The sequence below is a fragment of the Papio anubis genome, chromosome 1 (genome assembly GCF_008728515.1).
Source record: "Papio anubis isolate 15944 chromosome 1, Panubis1.0, whole genome shotgun sequence".
NCBI classification, from domain to species: Eukaryota; Metazoa; Chordata; class Mammalia; order Primates; family Cercopithecidae; genus Papio; species Papio anubis.
The window spans coordinates 37,797,038-37,808,677 of NC_044976.1; positions in this window are offsets into that span (position 1 = coordinate 37,797,038).

Sequence of the window (11,640 nt, forward strand, 5' to 3'; positions counted from 1 at the left end):
AGGGAGAACAGCATCTTTAAAGGCCCTAAGTGCCGGGCATGGTGGCTCGCGCCTGTAATTGTAATCCCAGCACTTTGGGAGGCCAAGGCGGGCAGATCACCTGAGGTCAGGCGTTTGAGACCAGCCTGACCAACATGGTAAAACCCCATCTCTACTAAAAATACAAAATTAGCTAGGTGTGGTGGCAGGTGCCTATAATCCCAGCTACTTGGGAGGCTGAGGCAGGAGAATCGCGTGAACTGGGAGGCAGAGGTTGCAGGACAGGAAAGAAAGACAGACTCTAGCCTGGCGACAGAGATTGTCTTCAAAAAAAAAAAAAAAAAAAAAAAAAGCCCTGAGGGAGACAAACTGTGGAGTTGTGGGAAATGAAAGAGATGGCCTTAAAACACTTAGGACTTTATCCTCAGATCAAAGGGTAAACCTGCAGGATTTTTTTTTTTTTTTTGAGAGATCGAGTCTCGGCTTCTGTCTCCCAGGCTGGAGTGCAGTGGCGCGACCCTCGCTCACTGCAAGCCCGCCTCCCGGGTTCACGCCATTCTCCTGCCTCTTTGTGATTCCTGAGTAGCTGGGACTACAGGCTTCACCACCAAGCCCGGCTAATTTTTTTGTATTTTTAGTAGAAACGGGGTTTCACCATGTTAGCCAAGATGGTCTCAATCTCCTGACCTCATGATCCACCAGCCTCGGCCTCCCAAAGTGCTGGAATTACAGGCGTGAGCCATCATGCCCTGCCAAGCTGCAGGATTTTAAGAGCAAAGTGCCTTCACTCAAATTACTTTCTTTCTTTCTTTCTTTTTGTTTGTTTGTTTGTTTTGTTTTGTTTTGTTTTGAGACAGAGTCTCACTCTGTCACCCAGGCTGGAGTGCAGTGGGGCCATCTCGGCTCACTGCAAGCTCCACCTCCCAGGTTCTGGCCATTCTCCTGTCTCAGCCTCCTGAGTAGCTGGGACTACAGGTGCCCACCACAATGCCTGGCTAATTTTCTATAGTTTTTAGTAAAGACGGGGTTTCACTGTGTTAGCCAGGATGGTCTCCATCTCCTGACCTCGTGATCCACCCGCCTCAGCCTCCCAAAGTCCTGGGATTACAAGCGTGAGCCACTGTGCCCAGCCCAAATTACTTTTTTCTTTTTCAGACAGGGTCTCTCTCTGTTGCCCAGGCTGGAGTACAGTGACACAATCATGGCTCACTGCAACCTCGACCTCCCAGGCTGAAGCGATCCTCCTGCCTCAGCCTTCTGAGTAGCTGAGACCACAGGTACACACCACCACACCCTGCTAATTTATTTTTGGTAGAGATGTGGTCGATCTGGTCTCGAACTCCTGGGCTCAATCGATCCTCCCCTCCATGGCCTCCCAAAGTGTTGGGATTATAGGCGTGAGCCACCACACCTGGCCCCCTCAAGTTACATTTTTTAAAAACCTAGGCTGGGCATGGTGGCTCATACCTGTAATCCTAGCACTTTGGGAGGCCGAGGCGGAGATTGAGACCCTGTTGGCCAACATGGTGAAACCCCGTCTGTACTAAAAATACAAAATAGCTGGGCATGGTAGCATGTGCCTGTAGTCCCAGCTACTCAGGAGGCTGAGGCAGGAGAATCACTTGAACCCATGAGGAGGAAGTTGCAGTGAGCTGACACCGTACCACTGCACTCCAGCCTGGCAATAAAGTGAGACTCTGTCTCACAAAAAAAAAAAAAAAAAAAAAAAAAAAACCTGTCTGACTGCAAATGAAAAAGGATTACAGGATAGGTACAAGGAGACCTACGAGGTGATGGCTGCTAAGGTGGTAGGAAGTGTGTCAATTAGGGACATATTTAGACAGTATGATTTCTGATTAATTGGATGTAGGAGGTGAGAGAGTGAGGAGTCAAGGACAGCTCCCAAGTTTCTGGGAAATCAAAACCATTTAGATTCCTTGCATCTAAACACAAGGTTATCACTTAATTAGTCTTAGAGGGGAAAGATATGCAAAGCCACCAGAGGAGCAACCCAGACGCCAGGTCTGCAAAATCTAAACAGGCCTTCATGGGACAAAAAGTAGGGTAGGAAGAGGCTGGACAAGTAACCAGGCCAGTGATCTGAAAGGAGGCTTGTGCACATCAGTACAAATCTGCCCTTGCTGCGGTGGGAAGGGACATGACTTTTTTCTCCCCCACTGGGGCTGAACCTATTCTCTGTGGGTCTACACTTGAGAGATGGTATTGACATGTCGAGAGAAAGAATATGTTCAGGGTTGGGAAGAGGAAGAAGGAAGAACTTCAAGGTGGGGAGATGGATATAGAGGCTGCTCTCTCAAGCTGAGGATTTTTTTTTTTTTTTTTGAGATGGAGTTTTGCTCTTGTTGCCCAGGCTGGAGTACAATGGCGCGAACTCGGCTCACCATAGCCCCCGCCTCCCAGGTTCAAGCGATTCTCCTGCCTCAGCCTCCTGAAAGCTGAAGATTTTACATGTAGCAGAAATGTAAGAGCTTTGCCTTCCGGCATCATTTGTTTGTTCACTCAGCAAACTTATGTGGCATTCCTAAGAGCCAGGTTCTCTCTGTTCTGGGTGTTGGGGACAGAACTATGAGCTAAACGTTCACTGAACAACCTCTTCTTGGACAGAGAGAGAGACAAGCAGTGTGTGTTGAAAAAAGCTTTGAACCTGAAGGTAAGAGCAAGGAAACCCCAGCCCCATCCACCCAGCAAGAGGCCAATTCTACCCGCAAAAGCTCGATTTCCTATAAGCAACAATGGCTCTGCCGCTCAGGGAGGAAGACTCTCCTTGTCCAGAGACAGGGTCTCTGAGATCCTAGAGGTCTGGCCCAAGCACCAAGACAGGCTGCACAACTTTAGACAGTGGTCGTCACATCTCCAAGCCTCCCCACCTGTGTGATGGGCTCAGTAAGTCCTTTTAAGAATAGAGACCAGGTGGCCGGGCACGGTAGCTCATGACTGTAATCCCAGCACTTTGGGAGGCCAAGGCAGGTGGATCATGACATCAGGAGATCAAGACCATCCTGGCTAGCACGGTGAAACCCTGTCTCTACTAAAAATACAAAAAAATTAGCCGGGCGTGGTGGCGGGTGCCTGTAGTCCTAGCTACTCGGAAGGCTGAGGCAGGAGAATGGCGTGAACCCAGGAGTCGGAGCTTGTAGTGAGACGAGATGGCGCCACTGCACTCCAGCCTGGGTGACAGAGCAAGACTCCGTCCAAAAAAAAAAAAAGAATACAGACCAGACAGCCGGGCGCAGTGGCTCACGCTTGTAATCCCAGCACTTTGGGAGGCCAAGGCAGGTGAATCATGAGGTCAGGAGATCGAGACTATCCTGGCTAACACAGTGAAACCCCGTCTCCACTGAAAATGCAAAAAGTTAGCCAGGCATGGTGGCAGGCGCCTGTAGTCCCAGCTACTCAGGAGTCTGAGGCAGGAGCATGGGGTGAAACCGGAAGGCCAAGCTTGCCGCGAGCTGAGATTGCAACACTGCACTCTAGCCTGTGGGACAGAGGGAGACTCTGTCTCAAAAAAAAAAAAAAAAAAGAATGGAGAGCAGGCTGGGCGCAGTGGCTCACACCTGTAATTCCAGCACTTTGGAAGGCCGAGGCAGGTGGATCACAAGGTCAGGAGATCGAGACCATCCTGGCTAACACGGTGAAACCCTGTCTCTACTAAAAGTACAAAGAATTAGCCGGGCGTGGTGGCGGGCGCCTATAGTCCCAGCTAATCGGGAGTCTGAGGCAGGAGAATAGCGTGAACCTGGGAAGTGGAGCTTGCAGTGAGACGAGATCGCATCACTGCACTCCAGCTTGGGCGACAGAGCAAGACTCCATTTCAAAAAAAAAAAAAGAGGTGGTTAGGTCAAAAGGGCTCTGCCCTAATGAATGGATTAATGCTGTTATCAAAGGAGTGGGTTCCCAATAAAAGGAAGAGCTCAGCCCTTTCCCTCCCCACCACATACTTCCTCGTCCCTCGTCTTTCCACCTTCTGCCATGGGATGACAGAAGGCCCTGGCCAGATGAAGGCCCTTCAGTCTTGGATTTCCCAGCCTCCAGAACTATGAGAAATGAATCTCTGTTCTTCATCAACTACCCAATCTGTGATATTCTGTTATAGCAGCACAAAACGAATGAAGACACCACCATTTATTGAGCACCTGCTATGTGTCAAGATCATTTTCAGACCTCAAACCGGGACTAAATGTGTGTGTGGCATGACCAAGAGCCTGGTATTTTTTTTTTTTTTTTTTTTTTTGAGACAGAGTCTCGCTCTATTGCCCAGGCTGGAGTGCAGTGGTGCGATCTCAGCTCACTGCAAGCTCCGTCTCCCTGGTTCACACCATTCTCCTGCCTCAGCCTCCCGTGTAGCTGGGACTACAGGTGCCCGCCACCGTGCCCAGCTAATTTTTTGTATTTTTAGTAGAGACGGGGTTTCACGGTGTTAGCCAGGATGGTCTCGATCTCCTGACCTCGTGATCCGCCCGCCTCGGCCTCCCAAAGTGCTGGGATTACAGGCATGAGCCACCGCGCCCGGCCCAGAACCTGGTATTAAAAGCTGAAACAAATGTAGAAAATCCATCATCTGTGGAGATCAGGGGTATGAACGAGGAGATTCATAACTGCTGTTCTCCTGTTCAGGTCCCCAGGCTGTACACCGGCTACAAAGATGAGTAAGACATTATTCCTTTCCTGGAATTGGTCACAGTGTAGTGACCAACTGACACCTGGATCAATTGTCACATCCCAAGGCATATGGAGATGGGCGCCGCAGACAGGGGCTCCAGGCGAAAGAGACAGATTACCTGTACCAAGGGTGGTGATCAGAGAAGGCTTCCTGGAGGTGACCATGGAGCTGGACCTTTAGAAAAAGATAGTTTTTGTTGTTGTTGTTGTTGTTGTTGTTGTAGAGGCGGGATCTCACTATGTAGTCCAGGCTGATCTCGAACTCCTCAAGAGATCCTCCCACCTCAGCCTCCTAAAGTGCTAGGATTACAGGTGTGAGCCACCATGCCTGGCCAGGAAGATAGTGTTTTGGAGTGGAAGTGGGGAGAGCATTCTGCAAATAGAAGCCCAGAGGCAGACAAGTCATTTATGAGCTTGGGTAAGTCATTTCCCAGTCCTTGGCCTTAGTTTCCTCATCAGTGGATTAGAAATGGTATAAGATAATATATGTAAACCTTTTTTTTTTTTTTTTTTTTTGAGACGGAGTCTTGCTGTGCTCCCAGGCTGGAGTGCAGTGGCGTGATCTCGGCTCACTGCAAGCTCCGCCTCCCGGGTTCACGCCATTCTCCCGCCTCAGCCTCCCAAGTAGCTGAGACTACAGGCGCCCGCCACCACGCCCGGCTAGTTTCTTGTATTTTTAGTAGAGACGGGGTTTCACCATGTTAGCCAGGATAGTCTCGATCTCCTGACCTCGTGATCCACCCGCCTCGGCCTCCCAAAGTGCTGGGATTACAGGCTTGAGCCACCGCGCCTGGCCTATATGTAAACCTTTACATGGTGCTAGGCACACAGTAAGCATTTAATCGACAGTGGATAATTATACTATATTATTACAATGTGACATGTTCAAGGTTGCTGTGAGCAGCTGAATAGGACTAGAACTCAGAAGTGTGTATGTGTGTGTGCATGTGTCTAGTGAGGAAGACAACTGAAAAGTAAAGTTGAGATCTTGCAGGGGTCCTTGAATGCCATTCTACAGTATGACCTTTCCCAGAAGTAATTGACCCAATACTATTATTTGGAAATAATGACATAAATAGCCACTACTACACAGTGCTTCCTACCTGCCAGGCACTGCTGTAAGCCCTGTAGAGTAACTGGCCAAGATAACAAAGCTGGCAAGAGTGGGTTGAGACTTAAATATTTTCTTGCTCTAACTCTAATGCTGCCTACAATAACTTGAGGCTAGGAGTTCAAGACAAGCCTGGGCAACATAGCGAGACCCAATCTCTACAAACATTTAAAAAATTAGCCAGAGCCGGGCGCGGTAGCTCATGCCTGTAATCCCAACCCTGTGGGAGGCCGGGTGGATCACCTGAGGTTGGGAGTTTGAGACCAGACTGACCAACATGGAGAAACCCCATCTCTACTAAAAATACAAAAAAAAAAAAATTAGCCGAGTGTGGTGGTGCATGCCTGTAATCGCAGCTGCTCGGGAGGCTGAGGCAGGAGAATTGCTTGAACCTGGGAGGCAGAGGTTGCAGTGAGCCAAGATTGTGCCATTGCACTCCAGCCTGGGCAACAATAACGAAACTCTGTCCCAAAAAATAAATAAATAAATAAGCCAGACATGGTGGCATGCACCTATAGTCCTAGTTACTTGGGAAGCTGAGGCAGGAGGATCACTGAACCACTTGAGCCCAGGAATTTGAGGCTGCAGTGAGTCGTGATCACACCACTGCACTCCAGCTTGGGTGACAAAGCAAGACCCTGTCTCTAAAAATAAATAAATAACCAAAAACTAACATTTACTGGGGCATACATGCATCATTTTACTTTTCTTTTTTTTTTTTTTTGAGATGGAGTTTCCCTCTTGTTGCCCAAGCTGGAGTACAATGACACAATCTTGGCTCACTGCAACCTCTGCCTCCTGGGTTCAAGCGATACTCCTGCCTCAGTCTCCTGAGTAGCTGGGATTACAGGCGCACGCCACCATGCCCGGCTAATTTTTTTGTATTTTTAGTAGAAACGGGTTTCATCATGTTAGCCAGGCTGGTCTCAAACTCCTGACCTCAGGTGATCCGCCCTCCTTGGCCTCACAAAGTGCTGGGATTACAGGTGTGAGCCACCGCGCCCGGCCGCATCATTTTACTTAATGTTCACAACAATCAAGGAAAGTAGGTTCCATCACCACTTTGCAGAGAGAGACCTGAGGCTCAGGCAGTTGAGTAACCTGCTTGTGGCCTGGCCCCTGGCAGCTGGTAGAAAAGTATGGCAGCCACAGAAGTGTGCTGCTCCTAACTCCTTCAAGAGACGCTGCCCTGGGGTGTGTACTTGATTGATAGCTATTGTCCCTTTGGATCCCCTGTCATGTTCATGTAGCTTCCACCAGGCCACTCCAGCCAACGGTGAGCATAGTGGAAGCATAAATGCCAGCCTATTCCCGCCTGGCACGGGACTCTTCTAATACATATCCATTGCTTGAGACCTCCTCATCTACCAGGCCAAGATTCTCTCAAAACTGGTACAGTATGAGGCTCTTTGTACCCAACCTTCTCTTCCACTTTTTTCGCAAAGCTGACAAAGATTCTTTGCTTGGCCAAACTTTAGTCAGGTTTTTTTTTTGTTTTATTTGAGGTGGAGTCTCGCTCCGTCATCCAGGCTGGAGTGCAGTGGTGTGATTTCAGCTCACTGCAACCTCCGCTTCCTGGGTTCAAGCAATTCTCGTGCCTCAGCCTCCCAGGTAGCTGGGATTACAGGGGCATGTCACCATGCCCAGCTAATTTTTATGTTTTTTGGTAGAGATGGGGTTTCGCCATGTTGGCCAGGCTGGTCTTGAACTCCCTCAAGCGATCCGCCCGCCTCAGCCTCCCAAAGTGCTGGCATTACAGGCATGAGCCACTGCGCCTAGCCTAGTCAGACTTCGGAAACTTCTCCTAGGCCAATCTGTGCACTTCCTTGTGAAATCCAGCTTTAACAAAAGAACGCTGCTGAGTCAGTTTAGCCAGACCCCCCCCACCAATCCTGGATATCAGCTTCCTTATCTTCCACCATCCCCGAGGTGATGTGTGATCACCCAGGCCTGCATTCAACAAGAATCCTGTTAGGTCTGTTTAGCCAGAATTCTCCTTACTTCTGATACTTCCTCTTAGAAAATTTCCATCCACTGACCCCCACCCTGCTCCTTCGCAGTCAATTCCCTCTTGTCCATGCTGTATTCAGAGTGGAGCCCAGTCTCCCCCACTGCAAGATGGTCCTGAGTAAAGTCTTCCTTATCATGTTTTAACAAGTATCCTTGAACAATTTTATTCTTTAACACAGCTGTCAGACCTGCATCATGGTATGAAGCCTTGCCCCACCTACTTCTACTCCATTCCCCTCCCTTTTTCCTTACAGGATTTTCCCAAATAAATTTCTTGCACATCTAACGCCATCTTGGTGTCTGTTTCTGAGGACCCAAACTAACACAGACTCTCCACGATTGTGCCTCTTGTGGATGGCCCTTAAAGGTGACAAAGCATTTCTTTTTTTTCTTTTTTTGAGACAGAGTCTTGCTCTGTCGCCAGACTGGAGTGCAGTGGCGAGATCTCGGCTCACTGCAACCTCCGCCTCCCGGGTTCAAGTGATTCTCCTACTCCCGCCTCCCAAGCAGCTGGCATTACAGGCACGCACCACCATGCCCAGCTAATTTTTGTATTTTTAGTAAAGACGGGGTTTCACCATGTTGGCCAGGATGGTCTCAATCTCTTGAGCTCGTGATCTGCCCGCCTCAGCCTCCCAAAGTGCTGGGATTACAGGCCTGAGCCTCCATGCCCAGCCTAAATTTTTTTTTAAGTGGGGTCTCACTCTATTGCCCAGGCTGGAGTGCAGTGGCACAATCACAGCTCACTGCAGCCTCGACCTTGTGGGCTCAAGTGACCCTCCCACCTCAGTCTCCTGAGTAGCTGGGACTACAGGTGTGTGTTATCATGCCCAGCTAATTTAAAAAAAAAATTTTTTGGCCAGGTACGGTGGTTCACTACTGTAATCCCAGCAGTTTGGGAGTCAGGAGTTCGAGACCAGCCTGGCCAACATGGTGAAACCCCATCTCTACTAAAAATACAAAAATTAACCAGGTGTTATGGCGTGTTCCTGTAGCCACAACTACTTGGGAGGCTGAGGCAGGCAAATTGCTTGAACCCAGGAGATGAAGGTTGCAGTGAGCTGAGATTGCACCACTGCACTCCAGCCTGGGCGACAGAGTGACACTCTGTCTCAAATAATAATAATAATAATAAAATAATAATAATTATTATTTTTTAAGAGACATGGTCTCACTATGTTGCCCATGTTGCCAAGCTTGGTCTTGAAGTCCTGGGCTCAAGCAATCCGTCTGCCTCAGCCTCCCAAAATGTTGAGATTACAGGCATGAGCCACAGTGCTCTGCTAGCAAAGCAGTTCATACTCATAAATTCATCTCATGTCAACAGGAAGCATGTTCAGCAACCCAGTCCCTGAGCACCTGGGACCAGGCGCCTGTCATGAAAGTCATGACCAAAAGCAGGAAGAGGGATGCTCAGGAGAGAAGGGGACGTGCATGCTGCCCAGGATAGCTCTGCAGGCAAGTGGCTTAGCTTCCTGACCTATGATCTGGCTCTGACCCAGAAACAGATCCAGAGAAAAGAAGGATGGCTCAGCAGGCTCCACTTACAGCTGTACCAAATTATCCTTCAAAAGTAGCTAGCTGGCCGGGCGCGGTGGCTCGCGCCTGTAATCTCAGCACTTTGGGAGGCCGAGGAGGGTGGATCACGAGGTCAGGAGATCAAGACCAGCCTGGCCAACAAGGTGAAACCCTGTCTCTACTAAAAATACCAAAATTAGATGGGCGTGGTGGCGTGTGCCTGTAATCCCAGCTACTCGGGAGGCTTAGTCAGGAGAATCACTTGAACCAGGGAGTTGGAGGTTGCAAGCAGAAACCGCGCCACTGCACTCCAGCCTGACAACAGTGAGATTCCGTATCAAAAAAAAAAAAAAAAGTAGCCAGCTACTCTTGCTCTAATTCATACTTACCATGTTGACTTCTCATTTGCAATTTGATGTCCAGAAAGAACTGGCCCACCCAGAAGGAAGTGACCTTGGCAACCAGTGTGATCAAAACCATAAGGATGCCTTCTATGAGAAAGAGCCTTGGCCAGGTGCGGTGGCTCACGCCTCAGCACTTCGGGAGGCCGAGGTGGGTGTATCACCTGAGGTGAGGAGTTCAAGACTAGCCTGGCCAACATGGTGAAACCCCATCTCTACTAAAAATACAACAACAACAACAAAAATATTAGCCAGGCGTGGTGGTGGGCACCTGTAATCCCAGCTACTCTGGAGGCTGAGGCAGGAAAATCACTTGAACCCGGGAGGCAGAGGTTGCAATGAGTCGAGATCACACCACTGCACTCCAGCCTGGGCAACAGAGCAAGACTCCGAAAGAAAGAGAGAAAGAGAGAGAAAGAGAAAGAGAGAGAGAGAGAGAGAAAGAGAGAAAGAGAAGAAAGAAAGAGAGAGAGAAAGAAAGAAAGAAAGAAAGAAAGAAAAGAAAAAAGAAAGAAAGAAAGAAAGAAAGAAAGAAAGAAAGAAAGAAAGAAAGAAAGAAAGAAAGAAAGAGAAAGAAAGAGAAAGAAAAGAGTGAGCCTCGGCCGGGCACAGTGGCTCACGCCTGTAATCCCAGCACTTTGGGAGGCCGAGACGGGCAGATCACAAGGTCAGGAGATCGAGACCATCCTGGCCAACATGGTGAAACCCCATCTCTACTAAATATACAAAAATTAGCTGGGTGTGGTGGTGGGCGCCTGTAGTCCCAGCTACTCGGGAGGCTGAGGCAGGAGAATTGGTTGAACCTGGGAGGTGGAGGTTGCAGTGAGCTAAGATCTCGCCACTGCACTCCAGCCTGGTGACAGAGCGAGACTCCATCTCAAAAATAAACAAAAAAAAAAAAAAAAAAGAAAGAAAGAAAGAAAAAGAAACGCAGAATCTCAGGACTTATGGAATTGGAATATTCATTTTATCAAGATCCCCAATACAGCCAGGCATGAGTGGCTCAGGCCTCTAAATCCCAGCACTTTGGGAGGCCAACGTGTGTGGATCACTTGAGCCCAGGAGTTTGAGACCAGCCCCAGCAACATGACAAAACCTCATCTCTACAAAAAACATGAAAAATTATCTGGGCGTGGTGGCACGTGCCTGTGGTCCCAGCCACTGGGGCATGAGGCAAGGTGGTGAGGTGGGAGGACAACTTGGTCCTGGAAGTCCAGGCTGCAGTGAGCCACGATCACGCCACTACACTCCTGCCTGGACAACAGAGCAAGACCCTGTCTCTCTCTCTCTCACACACACACACACAAAATCCCAAATAGTTTGAGAAGCTTCACTCTATTGTGTCCGGCCACCACCCACTCTGCCCCACTCTAGCCCCACGGAATTATGATATCTGTACAATGCAAGATTATTCAGCAATAAAAAATACAGTATTGGTACATGCTACAATATGAAGAACCATGCTAGGTGAAAGAAGCCAGTCACAAAAGACTGTATATTGTATGATTCCATTTCTATGAAATGTCTAGAAGAAGAAAACCCTTAGAGACAGGAAGGAGACTGATAGTTCCTAGGGCTTGGGGTGGGGAGATTCAGGAGGAAATGGGAAATGACCGCTAATGGATGTTGGGGGGGTGGTTCATGTGGGCATGATGAAAATGTTCTAAAATTGATTATGATAGCCAGGCTTTGTGGTTCATGCCTGTAGTCCCAGCTATTAGGAGGCTGAGGTAGGAAGATTACTTTGAGCCCAGAAGCTAAAGGCTGCAGCAAGCTATGATTATGCCACTGCACTCCAGCCTCCAGCCTGGCTCACACAGCTAGAGCCTGTTTCTAAAAAAAAAAAAGGAAGAGAAAATCGATCATGATGATGGTTGTACAACTATAAGTATACTAGAAACAATTGAATTACACACTTTAGATAGGTGAATTGTATGGTAT